Source organism: Equus caballus, chromosome 8 (assembly GCF_041296265.1).
Source record: "Equus caballus isolate H_3958 breed thoroughbred chromosome 8, TB-T2T, whole genome shotgun sequence".
Lineage (NCBI taxonomy): Eukaryota > Metazoa > Chordata > Mammalia > Perissodactyla > Equidae > Equus > Equus caballus.
The window spans coordinates 26,078,595-26,095,594 of record NC_091691.1 but is presented as its reverse complement, the minus strand read 5'-3'; the positions used below and the strand labels follow the sequence as shown (position 1 = coordinate 26,095,594).

Sequence of the window (17,000 nt, the reverse complement as noted above, 5' to 3'; positions counted from 1 at the left end):
CGTCTGATATGCGGTATGGTAAGGGCCCCCGGAGACGAGAGTGCTGAGGCCTTCTACGGTCTTCAGACCAGTCCCACAGAAGGGGACACGTCGGGTGTAGCTGGAACCTGCCCACCCTCCCCTCATGTAAGTTCACACTTGAAATATTATGCCTTACCACTCGAAACTGAGCAGTCTGAAGTTCAAAATCAACCCCACCCACCTCCCCAATTTAAACATACTATTATTTTATCGCTTCTGATTTAGGAGTCTATCTTTTCTTAATGAAATATTCCACAAAAATGAAGGCAAACAACTATTAGCCATCCTATCAGTCTAACTAAAAAAAGAAAAAAATGCTATTCATGATTGCAAATGGTCCTGTACATTTAAAGGATTTTAACTTTTGACATCTGTTAGAATAATAAATCAAAAACTGGTCACATTTACACTCTCTCCTTGTGCGAGAGCCCCTCAGATGTCATGACTAGATCTAAACACTCTCTTCCATTTGGTCAGATTCTCAATCTGAGAAAAAGAGGAGGTGGCACAGAAGTTATACAAAATTTAAATCTTATACCTGAGACAACGGTATTTAAAAAAGCAGCACGCCCAACTCTCTTCCTGTGGTCCCTGCTGACTGCGCTCTGACTGGATGCGCAGACGAGCTCTCCGTCTGTTCTCGGGAGCGTCTCCTGACCCGTCTAGCCGTGACCAATTCACTCTCGTCACGTTCACCACAGGACTTCCCCATAAACAGCAACACCTCCTGTTTCTCCCTCCCACACCCACCGCCTACCCACCCGACCACTTCTGCAAAACCACTCTCGAAGTCGTGCTCTCCTGGTCAGATCTGAACCCTCCCGTTTCACTCTGACTCCCAGCTTGTGCCGGTCTCCTTGGTCCCCAGTTCCCTGACTCTCTCACCTCTCCTCTGGCCTCACCGAGTACTCAATCATTTCTTTTATTCCTACTGCCTAACATAAGCGTCCTCTGAAAGCGTGTCCTGACCCCATTTTTTAGCTCAACCACTTGCTTGGCTTGAATGAGGACCATTTCCGTGACGATCATTCCACATTCTCCTGTAACTAGTCCTGTCTTCTTACCGGTATTTCCAACTGCCTACAGGAAGATTCCCCTATCATCCACAATGAAATGAAAATCACTCTCCATATTCCAAGTCCCTATAAAAGGCAGCGTGTTCCCTCAACAACTCTCCCAGAAAGGGAATCGTAAGGCCAACTCTCTCCCCCTCCCCAGCCCTACACATCTTTCAATGTTGTTTTCCCTCGGCTTGTTTTATCCCTTAAGCATTTAAACGCAATGCCGTCTCTCCTACCTTAACGAAAACCAATATTTAACCCTATGCCTTCTTTAGCTGCCACTCAGTTTTCCCTCTTTCCCCCATTTTCCTCATCTAGGCTTCTTTAAGACAATTTTCTGGATTCTACCCCTTCATTTTCCATTCATTCCTCAACCCCCCGCCACACCACTGAAGTTGCTCCTGGCCAGACCCAAGGGCATGTGTCATTCTTTACCTTACTGCACACCACCAGCCACACTCCTCTTGGTCCCTTCCGCCACTCCACTGCCTCTGTGTTCTCCCCTTGCTATGCAAATCCCTTACTCTCAGGCTGCCTGGAGAGCTCCTATTCCTCCACAAATACTAGTGTTCCCATGGGTTCCGTCTTGGCTCTCCTCTGCTCCCAACTGACATCCATACCAGTTTCACCTGTCCAGTCCACTGGTTCTTATTCCGGCTGTTAAAAAAAACCTTTCATCAGTCAGCATTTTAACTCATACAGACTTAAAACATTATGGAGGCGTCCATAACGCCTCCAGAGGGCACTCAAACACTTGCTCAGAAACCTTCACGGAATTACACCAAGGTATCAGCACTCAAAATGAACTTCACAGTGGATCACTACCTCTAACCAGTTACCAGGCATCGTGAAGATTTGTACAACCTGGTGTTTGCAGATTGGCAAAATCTAATTGTGAGTCTGGAGGCTCCTTACAAGGTCCTAACCCTATCATACTATGGAGACGCAGTAACAAGTTACTGAATACTGGCTGACTGAGCACCCTGACTTATGTTTGTAGTCAATGCTGAGCACCTTGAATCAGCGCAACGTTCTTAAATCCTACTGAGCTTAGTCCCCCACGTGTGAGCTGCTCATCTCAAAATGATTCTGAAAGCTGGAGGGACGCAAGGAGGTTCACTCTGCAGAAGAAAAGGGGTTCTGGTTATTTTTAGGACAGAATTTATAATCTTTGGGACACAGGTTTGCTCTGGCTACAAGGGGTCCCTCACAAGACCCGTCACAATACCAGGAAAGGCACTGCAAAGTAAGACATGGAAATCAGCTATGACTATTTTATGAACTTGCAGGGTAATGAAAAATAAATGAGCTCTAGAATAGCTTGACTGAATTTCTTATAATCTATCAGGTGACACATGAGACATGCACATTCCCGAGTTAGAAGAATGGTGTAGAGATGCTTTAGTGTTAGAAAGCAACATGAATTACTGCTTTTTTAAAATTAAACTTTGAATGCTTCTGATGTAACTCCAAAGCTAAATTTTGTTTTTTACAAATCTCTCTTCTTCCAGTTTTTGTACAAATGAATCTCTCACCACAGCCACTAATTATCCACCTTGTGATTCTTCCACTTGAATTAGCTCTGGTCATTCTGTAAACCTAGGCTAAGAGACTTCCACTCACCAAGCCTAGCTTCACTCCTTAGCCCTTTATCACATCTCTGAACCATTTAAAACTACTGCTCCTGCCCGCTCTCGGGACCTCCTCCTCAGCTGCCAGGACGCTGCCCTCTCAGGAGTACACTCCACTCACCGCCCGGCCAGCCCGCCAGGCTCACGCGCATCACAAAGCAAACCCGCTCCGCCAGGCCCTGAAACGGTGAACCAAATAGTGGTGACAGTGCGATCTAAGATCAGATTCTCTTCCCTGAGAATTTAGAATGGGCAAGTAGAAAGACTGCGTCTACCATGTGAGCTGGCAGGGTTACAGACTCAGGAGGGACCAAGGCAGAGAGCAGAGCTGCACTGGCTCCTGTCAGCTTTCCAGACACTAGTGGGCCCAGCCAAGAAACAACCTAGGATGCTCTTGGATTCCCCTTCACTTAAGCCATTTCAAGTGGGTTTTCTTTCCTTCAACCAAATGCTCTCTGATGAAGACATCCTCCTTGCTCTCGAATGAATCTCCTGAAGGCACGTTCTCCCCTACCTTTTCCTTGGATGTACCCATGCCCAGCTCTGCTTTGAGCATCTCATTCTGCTCTCCATGTTCTCACCCACTCCCATGGCTTCCACATCAGCCATATGGCAAGGACACTGCGAATGATTCTCAAATCTCTATCTGTACTTCTGCTATAGACTAAATGTTTGTGTCTCCGCAAAATTCATACATTAAAAACAAATCCCCAATGGGATGGTATTAGGAGTTGGGGCCTTTGCAGGTGATCAGATCATGAGGGTGGAGCCCTCATGATGGGATCAACGCCCTTATAAAAGAAACCCCAGAGAGCTCCCTTACCCCTTCCATTATGTGAGGACACAGCAAGAAGACGGCTGTGTACAAACCAGGAAAGGGGCTCTCACCAGACACTCGATCTGCAGGCACCTTGATCTTGGACTTCCCAGTCTCCAGAACTGTGAGAAATAAATGTTTGTTGTTTAGGTTGCCCAGTCTATGGCAGTTTGTTACAGCAGCCTGAATGGACTAAGACAACTTCCAAGGGCCAGGTGGGCACTTTCAGATGGATGTAGACCCAGGGCACCACTCTGCCTCTTTCCTGCCTCTATGTGGAAGGGACCAGTTCAGCAACATCAACAGAAATCACTCCAATTAGTCAGTAGTACTCTGAAAACAGGATGACTGGCAACAGGACCACTAACAGTCTTCAGAGAAACCCCAACCACCTGCTCAGAGAGGCAGAGTCCAGCCCGACGAGCTGCAAAGATAATCACAATGTTACCCAAAGGCAGGGTCATGCAGTCTTAAACAACTCCACGTGAAAGACACCGACAGTCCAGTCTAAGCTACACAGATATTCCCCAATTTTAAACAATATATAATAATTTAACATATAATTATATTTCCAGAAAAACTTACCACATACAAACACTGATTTTAATAATGGATTTGTGCACAGCACCAGTCATTCACATAGCAGCACGTATCTGCAGTATAAAATCACCCTTTGCAAGTCCTCTTCAGGAGGAACCTACACGTCCCACAAGCCCTTTACACGCAGCATGTCCAAAACTCAGTCTGCCATCTCTTCACCAAGGCCCACCATATTCCCAACTACAGCAGACGGGTCTGCTGGTCCCTCAACAGCCCAAGCCAGAAACCTGGTCATCACCCACCCTCCTCCCTCTCATGCAGCCCTGTCCGTTCTGTCTCCGAAACACCTCTTGAATTTACCCACCATTCCACGCGGTGTCAGCTGTAATCCAGGCCACCGTCATCTTCCCCTGGAAACTAAAGAGCCTCCAGTCTTGCCTCCCTCTAATCCATTATCCACTCTCATGTAATCTTTCTAAAATGCAAAGTGGGTTGTTATTACCCTGCTTAAAATTTTTCAAAGGGTTCCATTAACTTTCAGTGTAATTTCCAAACTTGTTCACAGGACTTTTAAACTCTGAGTAAGGTTAGCTCCTATCTACCCCTCTTGGTTCACCTCACCACTGCCCTCTCCGATTCTAGTGCCAGCCAAACCAAACTTCTTCAAACTCCCCAGGTCTTGTTTACTCCTGGGCGTCAACCACCATCCTCTCCTCGTCCCCCACACACCTTTACCCCCAGGCATTGACACTTGCTGTTCCCCATTTACCTTTGGGTCTCAGCTTAGACATCACTTTCTCTAGCTAGTTTTCCTTGACTTCCACCCCTACCCTCAAATTTGGATTACGTGGATGTCTTTACGTGCTCCCAGAGCCCTTATGTGTCCTCTTACAGGTCTCCACTTTCACATGTGCCTTTGTCAGCCACTGAACCACATGCTACTTCACGTCCACAGTACCTACTGCAGGTCCACAGTAACACTTGGTAAGTGAATGAATGCACGTGCCTTTATGATAATTCAGCCTCACCTACACTGCATGCCCCGAAGTACCCTGAGCTCCACTCTGCCGAGCCACTTGCAGGCCTGCACAATAACCATGCTCTCGATGCTTCTGCCCTTGGTCCAGCTGGCTAATGCCTACTCATCCTGAAAGACTCGGTTAAATGCAACTCGCTGTATGGTGGGATCTGTGTGTTAGAGAAACAGCGAGTTAAGAACAAGAGTCAAACCAGGAAATCCCACAGCCCCTGTTTAAGTTTCTGCATTGTTCTACAGATATAAAATTAGAAATGAGAACTATTTTTATTCTGCACATTGCTAAGAAGCAATTTTCCTCCAAATATTGGAAGAAACAAAAATCATTCAAACTTATTCTAAATGCATCACTCATCACAAGAAAAAAAAATCTCTAATTCTGCATGGTGACGGATGGCAGCTAGACTTACTGTGGTGATCATTTTGCAGTGTATACAAATATTGAATCATTATAGTGTACACCTGAAACTAATATAACGTTTATGTCAATTACACCTCAATTTAAAAAAATGTTTAGATATTAGTTTTTACAGTATATTTTAGAGTATGCTTTAATATACAATAAGGCAAATCCATTTTAAAAAGGATTTTAAAATGCACCTACTTATTAACCATGCAGCTAACATATGTCCTAGATATTATGTACTTTTTACAACTAGATGTTCCATTGTAAATGTAATATAATCTTAGAAAATATTAAAAAAGCAGATTTTTAATATGCAATTTTGTATCCTAATTTTCTTCCACTTAACACTGTCATAAGCATTTTAGCACATTTTCTTCATAAACATTTTAATGGTCATATATTATCCAGTGGATGTATCATAACAACCATTCTAGAAATAGACTCTTAAAAATAATTCTATAATATACATCTTTTGTACACAAAGCTTCTCCCTGTATTTAAAAATACTCCTTTGATGGCTCCTAGTTGCTACATTAAGGAATACGTTAAGACCCTTGATACACAGGGCACATCACACAAGATGTGGTAACATTTTTACCACATCTTCGTAAGTTCTAGGGACTATAATTTTTTAGTCTAAATTTAGGCCTTTATTAAACTTCTAAGTGAGAACTGTAACATTTTAATTACAAAAGTAAATATTCATTGTAAAAAAACTGAAACAATGCAAAAGCATGTGAAATAAGACTCAGTCTGCCCTATGCTTTTGCTCTCAGAAGTCCCAACTCAATCTTGTCCACGCACCCTGCTGGACCTTCTTCTCTTTTATTCAGAATACACACACACGCAATTATTTCGTTTTGTACCTTACAAAAAATGGAATTAAACTTGTTTCTGGCTCAATAATATATTCTAGATGTCCATCCGGCTATGTCAATACATACAAATCTACCTCTCTTTTTAAAAGCTATATAACATTGCATAGTATAGAGGTACCAAAATTTACTTGTGGTTTCCATCAATTTCCCCTCATTATAAGTGATGCTGCAATACACTTTGTTCATAGTAACTTGCGTCCTCCTAAGAGAACGTCACAGACTCCTCGCAGTGCACCCGCTAGATCAAAGCGTGCATGTTGTTTTCCAGTTTTGATAGCTTCTGCCGAATTGTCATCTGAAAAGGTCAAACCCACTTTATGATCCCAATAACCTATCAGGTACCTTTTTCTCTCAATCCTTGAATAGCTTTTTAATTTTTGCCTGATAGCGCCCTGAAAAAACTCTAGTTGTTTTAATTTCCATTTCCTTAACCACAAGTGAGGATGAATTCCTCTTCACTGCTCTGACACTTTTTTTCTGAGAACCATCCATACCCTCCATTTATTTATTTATTTATTTATTCATACCCTCCATTTATTTTTTAATTGTGTCAATTCTATTTAACCTTTATCTGTTCATACATGTTACAGAAACTTTTTTCCCAGTATGTAACTTTGTAATGTCTTTTGCCACACAGAAATATCATCTGTGATGATGGCCAAATTTATCAATCTTTTCTTTTACGATTTTGGGTCTTGGTCTTATTTAACCGATCACCCAAAAAACTGTACTTTCCAACATAATATATTCTCTGACATAGCATTCTCTTATATTTTCTTCTAATACTTTTACAGATGTTTTGTTTCTGAGTTAGTTCTTTAATCCAAATAAAAGCCATTTTGAATATGAGGAAGTAGAATCTTTCTTTCCAAATAAAACGCCATTTATCCAAATACAATATAGTGATCATTTTCCAACTGTTTCAAAATATCAACTTTATTTTGCACTAAATTCCTATAAATAAATAGGTCTGTTACTGGATCCTACTTTGTTCCATGCACCAATCTGTCTATTCCTGTGCTCATCTTTTATGTTACTGTGGTCTTACGGTTATGTTTTGCTATCTGGTATGGCAAATCCTCCATCACTATTTTATTTTTTTTAAGATTGGCACCTGAGATAACATCTGTTGCCAATCTTTTCTTCTTCTTCTTTTTCTTCTTCTCCCCAAAGCCCCCCAGGACATAGTTGTATATTCTAGTTGTGAGTACCTCTGGTTGTGCTATGTGGGATGCCGCCTCAGCATGGCCTGACCAGTGGTGCCATGTCCGCACCCAGGATTCAAACCGGCGCAACCCCGGGCAGCTGAAGCGATGCGTGTGAATTTAACCACCTGGCCATGAAGCCTGCCCCTCCATCACTATTTGTGCATTTGAAAAATTTCTTGGTCATTCTAGCACAATTTATTCCTCTGGATGAATTTTAGAAGCAATTTTTCAAGTGTCCAAAAATAATTCCCACTAGGATTTCAATTGGAATTACACTGAAATTATAGTTTAATTTGTAATTTCTTTACAACAAAGCCTTCCCCTCCAGAAACATGTAATGTCTGGCCATTTATTTAGGTTAGCTTCTAAATTCTTTAGGTAAAGGTTTTTACTTTTTTTCATAAAGTTTCTGTACATTTATGCTTTATTCTTAAATGTTTTCTAGTTTTGTTACCACTGGGAACAGAATGTTACTTTTCTGTAGAAGTAATTACAAAGTATTTGATTATTAGTGAGATTACATCTTTCCAACGTTTAACAAATTATATTTCTGTCCAGTGAACTGTCTACCCACATCCAGTAACCACGTGTGGATTTTCATTATTTTCCTCATTGATTTGTATGAGTTCTTTACATGTTCAAAGTATTAACCCTTCACTTACGTTTATCCCAAATATTTTCCTACTCTGTGGTTTGGCTTTTAATCCTAGGGTTTTGTTTTCCCTTTCTTCTTAAAGAAGTTTCATATTTTTATGTAATCTAATACACTGGTTTTAAGTAATAACAGATTTGACTGCCCCATAGGTGCCAGGACCTGCATTTCTTTCCCTCACAACACCTGCATGTCAAGTAGGATGAGAAAACATATTTTATTTAACAGTCTGTTAGCTGTTCATAATTTTCAAATATTTAGACCTGTAGTCTAATGGGCCTTGATTGGTACTGTTGCCCTGGGCCTCACAAAAGTTAACAGGAAGCCTGGACCCTGGGAACACTGCTTAACCTCTTGGTACTAGGATTCCTCATCTGTAAACTGGAAAAAACCTATCTGCATGGTAGGTATGATTTTCCTCACTTAAAAAATTCCAGTTCAGGTATGTCTGATTGCCAAGCCTGTGCTCTACCCACCTCAGTGCGCAGAACTCCTTTTTCCAGATTTTAAATATTTACTTCCATATTTCCTTTACAGTTTAGGGGGCATTCATGATGACTTATCATTTACTACATTCTCATACATAGTAGTCTATTTTGGGGGTGCTAAAGAGGTTCCAGTGACCTACACAGATACTCTAAAGCCAGCAGGACACTGCCTCAATGAATGTGGCTCTATGATATGCTTAAATATCAGACAGGGCTTGGCCTACCTCATTACTCATAATTATTGTCCAGTTCACCCCAAAATGGACATCTCTATAATGTTTAACCACCACATCCAGGAATATGGCCTCTCTTTCCCTTCAGGAATTCTTCCACATCTTTCAGGCTATTTTACTGTCTCCTCTGTGTAGACTGCACTTGTCTCATAAGCTTGTGCTCACGTGGTTTACGTTTTTTGTTGTGTTGTGATCAGACCCTGTTTTTTGTTTGTTTTTTTCTTTTTTCATTTTAGTTTCTGCCAAGTTATTTTTGGTATTCAGAAAACTATGAATTTTATATATGCATTGTGTAGCCAGTCACCTCCTCGTGTTTTTTTTTTCCCAGTCTAACAGTTTTTCTGTTATTCTCATTTTGTAGCCAACAGCATCTAGAATTATTTCCCTTCTTTTCATTTTAGATCCTCATCTCACTCTTATTTCATGTATTACTGCTTTGGCAAAACTTATAAAAACCACATTAAATAACATCCCAATTTTTAACTTGACTCTGATAGTTTTCTCTAAAGTATAGTGTGGACAATTACTTTAACAATTATGCGTACTTTTTGCATTAAGAAGTACCTTTTTATTCCTACTTTTTAAAAATGAGAAATGAGGATTTATTTTTGTAACCAACTATCTATTTTGACCTTAGCTTAGCTGGTAGTGTGAATTCGATGTGAACTCCAAGAGAAAGACCACCACTCTTCTAGACAGACCTCTGAAATGGCCTCCCTCGGCTCCCTACTTCCACTCTCCACCCCATCACCCCCACATTCTGCGTGTAGCAGCTGGAGTGGTTGTTTAAAAATGCAAATCTGATTATGTCATTCCCTGCTTAAAACCCAACTCTTGCCATGGTTTCCCATTTCACTCAGGATAAAATCAAACATCTTTAACCTGCCCTACAAGACCCTACATGATCTGGCCCCCTGCCTAGCCACACTTCCCCTCACCCACTAGAATCCATCCACAAGTCGTTCTTTTAGTTCCCGGAATGGGCAAAGCTTTTTCCCCCTTCAGGGCCTTCCCACATGCCATTGCCCTGCCTGGAAAATCACCCCCCACTTCACTCCACACTAACGCCTACTCATCCCTCAGATCGCAGCTCAAATCTAATTTCTGCAAAAAATTCTTTCCTGGGCCTCTCTCCACAATCTGAAATTTGGTCTCCTTTTTATACTCTCTCATAAAAAATACTTACAAAGCTCCTAATTGTATCTCTTACATCTTAAAAGGATACTCATCACATCATTCAATCAATATTTAAATTGCTAAGACTCTTTCCGATACTGCCTACGAATTCAGTAAGATTCCATTTCACCTGAAGGACATAAAAGCTAACGGGAATCTGCTGCTGCCACAGGAAAATACAGATACAAATTTACCTCACTAGGAAGTAAGTTTTGCTTAAAGATTATAATGAGTTTTGTTTTACGTAGCGTTCAATTTGCTGATAGTTTATTCATAGTCAACTAATTTATATGCCTTATTCGTTAAGGCATGTAAAGCACTAAGAAAAACGTGCTTCGTAAGATATTCTGTAAGAAGTATAACGTATTAACAGTACTTGATAAAAATTATAGCAAAACCAAAAATTAAAAAGCATTCAAATTTGGCTATCTGTAGTGTTTTGTAATACACACATCTGGTCAAAAAAGAAAATATAAATTATATTGCAAATAAAAAATCCTTTTCAGCTACAAACGCTAATAAAACCAACATTTATATACTACTTTACCCTCTGCAAAGCACTTTCACATACATTCTATCACTGAACTCTGTGGGGTAAATAAAGCAGGGATTACCACCATTTACAGAAAAGAAAACTGAGACTTAAGAGTGATCGATTGTCCTCCCCAAGGTCACAGGACTTGAGAGTAGTAGAGTCATAATCACCCACATGTAAATTTCTTAACCAAAGAGAACTTCCATCATAAATGCCTAGTATCTGTAATTAGTATAGATTTGTGCTCCCTTCACTAAAATTTCATTTCACCAAAGAACCACCACCAAAAAAGCTGTTTTAAATACAAAATTACAACTTAAATTGCCATCAATCTGGGAAATGGCTGAATAAACTATTGTATACCCAAACTATGGAACATGATACAGTTCTTCAAAATGAGTTAACGCATTATATGCTACAACTGAGAGAGAATACACTACTACTTGTTAAAAGTCAAAGATAATACCGGTATACATATACATAAAAGTTATCTCAAAAGATCTAGAAGGATACATACCAAACATATAATAGTTGTTATCTCTGGAGACAGGGATTGGTACAGTCAGACTTCAGCCATCTCTGTGGTATTTTAATTTTTACAAAGAAAATGTGTTACTTTACTAATTTAAAATTAACTTTAAAAATTTAACTTTGGGTTGAACAGAAAGGTCATCTTTTTTGCTCTAAAAAGCCATACATCTATAAAGGAAGTAGGGGCTCCCTCTAAAAGAGAAGAGAAAATATATACTAAACAAAAACACTTCGATTCTGTTAAAACAATAAACTGAATATCGCAAAATGTTCCTTTAAAAAAAGCCATAGTTTAGAACTTCTTTTTAATCTCTAGTCTCCTTTGTTGCAACAAGACAATCAATAAACAAACTATCAACTAGAAGAGCACCGAACAGGCTCCTCCGAGAGATTCAGTTGTTAGAGTTCGGCCAGGAAGGTTTCACAAAGGAGCCGAGTTTTGAGGGAAATGAGAGGTGACTTGGCAGAGAGATGCGGGAAGATCAATCCAGATGGGAAGACGTCTGGGAGGTGGGTCTACTGAGTTAATCAGAAGCAGGGGACAGGAAGAAAACTGCAGGAAAGTCCTGAAAGAGGAGAGGATTCCTTCGGACGTGGGAGTCGAGAGGGAGCCCGACCGCGCTGCCGCCCCGTTTACCTGGGTGAGAATCCGGCCCTTGTTGTGGTCAAACAATGGAGGCGTCCAGCGGCAGCGGCGTTCTGCGCTGGGTGCGCGGAGGGTTCCTCATCACCTGAGCAGGATGCTCGCCTGGCGCTGCTGGGACGCAGGGCGCTCTGAAAAACACAACATCACCCCATGCAGCCAGGCTTCTCCGCGGCACCACCCGGCGCCCGGATCCCACGGCGCGGCCATTACCGCCTCTCCGGGGACCCGCCTGGAAAGGCTCCAAGGCGCGGCTGCACGGGTTTCTAAAGCTGTTTTGCTCCCCCTTCCCTCGGCTCCGACAACAATGGAGCCCGGCTCGGGAGTCCGGCTCCCGCGGGGCCTCCGCCCGGCCTCGCCCCCGCCACTGCCCATCCTTCGCCGCGCGCCCGGCCGCCATCTGTGACCCCCGCTGCCCGCTCCCCGGCAATGCGGGCCCACGCCGGCCGGCCGGCCGAGGCCCGAGCCCCGAGCCCCGGCTGCCCTCCGCGGGCCTGCCCCGTGGCCGCCAGGCCGCCGGCTGCGCGGAGCTGCTCTGACCTTTCCCAGCGATGCCCGGGGGCCGGCCCGGGCTCCAGGCCCTTGCTAAGTGATGGGTTGTTTTTCTTTTCTTTAACCCACTCATCCTCCTTCCACCCCTGAGCCCGCTCCCCTTCCCCCCGCCCCCGCCTGGACCCAGAAAAGAAATAAAGAGACTGCAGCCCGGCCGCCCGAGAACTCACTCCAAGTGAGGGGCTGAAGCGCCCCAGGCCGCGGGCTCCGCGCACCCACCCTCCCTCTCCTCCGGGGACACCTCACAGGTGCGCCTCCGAGCCGCGCGCGCGCGCTCCGCACACCCAGACGCCTCCGGGGGACAGCGCGCGTGCGCACGCACGAGGCCGGCGAGCCCCGGGGGAGCGGGGCCCGCACGCATGCGCGCCGCCCGGCCCGCGCCCCTTCCCCCCGCCTCTGCCCCCGCCCCGCCGGCCGCCCGCGCGCGCCCTCGCCGCCACCCCAGGCTGCTCCCGGGTCCCCCTCCTTCCCCGCCCCTACGGCCGCCGCGCGCGCGCTCCCGCTCGCCCGCCTCGCTCCTCCCGCCCCGCCCCGCCCCGCCCGGGCCCGCGTTACCCCGGGCAACCGCAGTGCGGCCGCACCTGAGCTGTGCGCCTGCGTCCGCCGGCTGACCCTCCCTTCCCCCGGGTGCGCTCCCTGCCAGCCGCAGCCGCGGGAGGGGGCGTCGCCCCCGCCCTGCGAAGTGAGTAACAAGCGGCCTCCCCCGCCCGGCCCGCAGACACAGACCCACCGCCGCGCCGGCGCCTCGGCCGCCCGCCCGGTCAGCGCGGCCAGGCCTCGCCGCTCCGGCCCCCGCTCCCAGCGTGCACCGCGGCGAGCGCTCGGGTGGGAGCCGGCGGGATGCGCTCGGCGGGCGGCGCCCACTGACCTCCCTCGGCGGCCGGGCCGGGGTAGGGCCGGAGCCGGGAGCCAGCCCCGCCCGCCGCCCCGCCCCGCCCATGGGCCGCCGGCCCCCGCTGCCGCCCGCCTGGAGGACCGCGCCGAGGGGGGGAGCCGCCTGAAGGACCGCGACGGCCGCGCCCGCAGGTGAGGCGGGGCCCGAGGTGTGACCGAGTCCAGCCCCGCTCACCTGGCGGTGCCTGCGGGGAGGCTGTGCGGGCGCCGGCGGGGGGCGCGGGCACCTGTCGGGGCGGCAGGTTATTCTAAAAGCCCTTGCTGCAGGGGGAAGGGGTTCTCCTGTCCCATCTCCAGGGCTCGGGGGTGGGAAAGGCTGTCCCCTTGCGGGAAAAAAGAGGAGATGGGAGGGTGGGAAAAAGTGGGGCGCGGCGACCCCCGCGCCGGCTGCCGGCAGGGTTTTCCAGCCGGCGATGGGGAGGGGATGCGCCTGCCAGGGCTCCAGTCCAGGCTGCGGGCCCGCCGCACCGCGCACCGAAACCAATCGGATGGGGCAGGAGAGGCCAGCCCAGGGGCTGCTGCTAACCCCGGGGTGGGATTGTAGGGTGAGGGATCCGCATTGCAGGTGCACCAAGAGCGCCCGAGGGCCTGGCCCTGCTTTGTCTGGGATGCTGTGAGGAGGAGGCCGTCTGAATCCACATCGCCTTTTTAAATGCGTTTTATCACTCTGTGGACATTAGAGACCCTCCCTGATAAGTTGCGTTGTCTCCTGTCCTGGTAACCCTTTACGTAAGTACTCTACCTTACAGCCTTCTCTGAAGCTCTGATGTGGGCTTTAGTTTACCCTAAATAACGATTTGCTTGTGATTCATGAAACTGAGCATAATGCAAATATGCAGCAGAGCGCCAGGCCTGGCTGCAGAGCTGCCTGCCGTGGGCTACCGTGAGTTACTCCAGTTTATCTAACTTGCGTTTTCATGCCGACCTGTATGGTTTAATTTCAAGCTTTGATATTTAGCAGTATGATTCCAATAATGAAAATGAGGTGGCCTAAGAGGAAATATAATCGTGCTTTGTGACTTAGGTTGCAGTAATCGGTCTTGTAACAAAATACAAGCTACCAGGCTGTAATACTTTAATACGCATTTCCAGAAACCTACCTGTAAGAATGTTAAAGCCAGAATTGTCAGTGTTTAAGACTTTTAAGTTAGAAATTTATTTAAAGAGCATTGTTATTGTTTTATTAAGTGAATTTTTTTTTGCACAGTCAAGAATTCTCCTGCATTTTCTTACCATTGAATTGTAAGAAAGAAGATGCCAACATTTAAAATGACTTTTACCTCCAAAGGTGTTTTGAATTTATGTATTTCTTTTGGCTAAATGTTCATCTTATGTGAAATATTTTTGGAAGGTTTTAAGGCTTGTGATACGTATATATACATGTGTTTACATACACACTGCTGAAAAACCTTAAAATAGCTTTTATTATTTCTCTGCATTGTGCTATAGTTAGTAAATTAGTTTACATATATTTAAAATGTAAAGTACAGAACAATTATTTGTGTCAGATTTTTACTGTAGCACATGTAAATACATCAATCTAACAAACAGCTTTCTTGGAAATTAGATATTTTTATTGTTAATTCTTTTGAGAAACAAGTAAATCCTTTGACTTACAATCGAAGATCATTTATTTGGGTTCTTAACTCTTTGATCTGACAGTCGTTGGATAAATTCCTTTTAACGTTATCATTACTTAATTGGTAGAGTGCATTTCCAACAATACTGATGTTAATAACAGTGTCGATGCTTTTAAGAAATGCTTATTTTATATTATAAAACATTTTTTCATATTTCTGGCAAGAAAAGACATGGGCCTTTTTTCTTTTATCTGGAATAAGGTCAGCCGTAGGAAGTTCCTGATACATAGTAGGCACACATGTTTATTAACCAAGATTAAGTCTATCTACTGAATTAAATATCCTTAAAGGGCAGCAACTAGGTTCGTTTATATGCTTCACACACTAAGAGTGCAATGAATGTTTGAGTTGGGTTGATGGCCCAGACTAGTTAAGTCGGTGCTAGCTTAATGACACCAATTTGCATGTCTCCAGCCTTGATCCTTAACCTGCAGAAAGGTTTGGGCAGGAAGTGAATGTGTCCTAATTGTCTTCAGATATTTAAAGTGTGTCACGCAGCAAAGGGATTTTATGTATTCAGAGTAATTCCCGAGGACAGAAGAGGACAAGTAGTACTTATAGGAAGACAGGTTCCACTTCGACATAGGAGCACAAGTGGTTTATGACTTGAACTTCCAGCAGTGGGAAGAGGGGGCTGCTGTTTCTTTCAGAGTTTCTGGAGAAGCTGGCTCCCCCCTGGGCAGGAATGGCTACTAGGAGGTATCACCCCGGGGCGGGGGGCGGTGGCAGAGGCCTCAAGGCGTCTCGGGGTTCCAGTGGCAGCAGGATTGGAGGGCATTATGGTTCTTTTTGATTTCTTACACTGGCTGCTGCAGTTGGGGGCATAAGGATATCCCCAGACACCTACTTGACCCTCAGAAGATTTTTCCAGGGTCGAGGCCAGCCTGGTATCGGAGATGACTCTGATCCTCCTTCGCGTGGGTGTGGGGTTTGCGAGGTCATAAAGCACTCTTACATTCAATGTTTTGTTGAAAAAGATCCTTTTTAATTATACCTGATTTATATTTCTTCCTTTGGCTTTTATTTTCTATAATAAACATTTCATCAAGAGGAAAATTACAGCTTTCTATGAAGGCAAGCAGAGGAGTCTTTTTTTTTTTAACTCTTTTTAAAAATGAAATGTCGTCAGTCATTCTTTTGAGAGTCAGCAGGTTGTGAAGGTGAATAGATTTTTTCCTTAGCTGAAATTATTTTTTAAAAGATACTGATTAAGGATTGGTTCTTGGGCCTGCTCTGCATTTTAGTTTTTGTTTATTTCATTGCTCAAACATGACTCAAATTTCACAGCAGAAGGTCCAGTCATATCCACCTACAGTAAGTTGCACTGGACTTTTTTTCAGTGTATCTGCATTGTTATTAAATACACGTTGGCAGATAAAGCTGAGGAGAAGCAGAATTACAATATACTGAGAAGATTAGGTGAATTGAAGCTCTGTGTTTGAAGAAGAAAAAGATATGTCCTATTTGTGCTAAGCCAATCCTGGGAATGATAATTTATCAACAATAGGAATGATGATCTATCTGATATAACAAAGATTAGGCTACTGAGCGCCAATCACAATACATGTGTTGAGTGAGCCAGCGGGGTTAGGACTCTCTGTGGCCAAGGAGCTGAGCACAGTTTCTTCTGACACCAGAGTGCCCAATAAATGTGCTCTACACGGGAGCGAAGGGGAGCACGTTGGTAACGAGGCCAGCCGAGTTAAAAGTGTCTGACTTCTCCGATTTAGGAAGAAGTTAGAGGAAAAAAACAATTCTGAATTAACGTATACATGCACTTAATTTTTTAAAAATCCTTTTAAAAATAGTTCCTCTCTTTTGCTCTGTAGCAGATGAGTTTGTCTCATGCTTTTGTGCCTATCTGCCAGCAGGATTTGGATGTGATAGTTTAAATAGGGCAAAGTCTCTCCAACTTTGAATAAGCAATACATCATTTATGTATACTTGATGTATGAAGGGAAGAGAGAAGAATATCAAGTTCTTCTGGCCGACCAAAAAATGCAGCAAGAAAATTTTACATTTATCCCTTCATAAAAAAAAAAATCACAGGTTCTACTT

General features: G+C 44.4%; 2 protein-coding genes across 11 annotated transcripts in view; one reads left to right on the top strand and one right to left on the bottom strand.

The window, feature by feature from the left end:
* ZNF664 (zinc finger protein 664) overlaps positions 1-13,272 on the bottom strand; it is a 51,990-nt gene extending 38,718 nt beyond the window's left edge. For 2 of the 7 annotated variants that reach the window (XR_011420863.1, XM_023647304.2), the window contains exons 1-3: positions 12,579-12,761; positions 11,851-11,987; positions 11,200-11,261 (exon numbers count right to left, since the gene is read on the bottom strand). The gene's annotated coding sequence lies outside the window, so the exon portion shown is untranslated. Of the gene's footprint in view, positions 1-11,199; positions 11,262-11,850; positions 11,988-12,578; positions 12,764-12,989 lie in introns of those variants that run through there. The other 5 variants (XR_011420865.1, XR_011420864.1, XR_011420866.1 and 2 more) reach the window with 5 other exon arrangements.
* The window catches only part of CCDC92 (coiled-coil domain containing 92), a 31,206-nt gene continuing 27,026 nt past the window's right edge, over positions 12,821-17,000 (top strand). The window contains exon 1 of one of the 4 annotated variants that reach the window (XM_023647303.2): positions 12,821-13,090. The gene's annotated coding sequence lies outside the window, so the exon portion shown is untranslated. The other 3 variants (XM_023647302.2, XM_005612651.4, XM_070220415.1) reach the window with 3 other exon arrangements.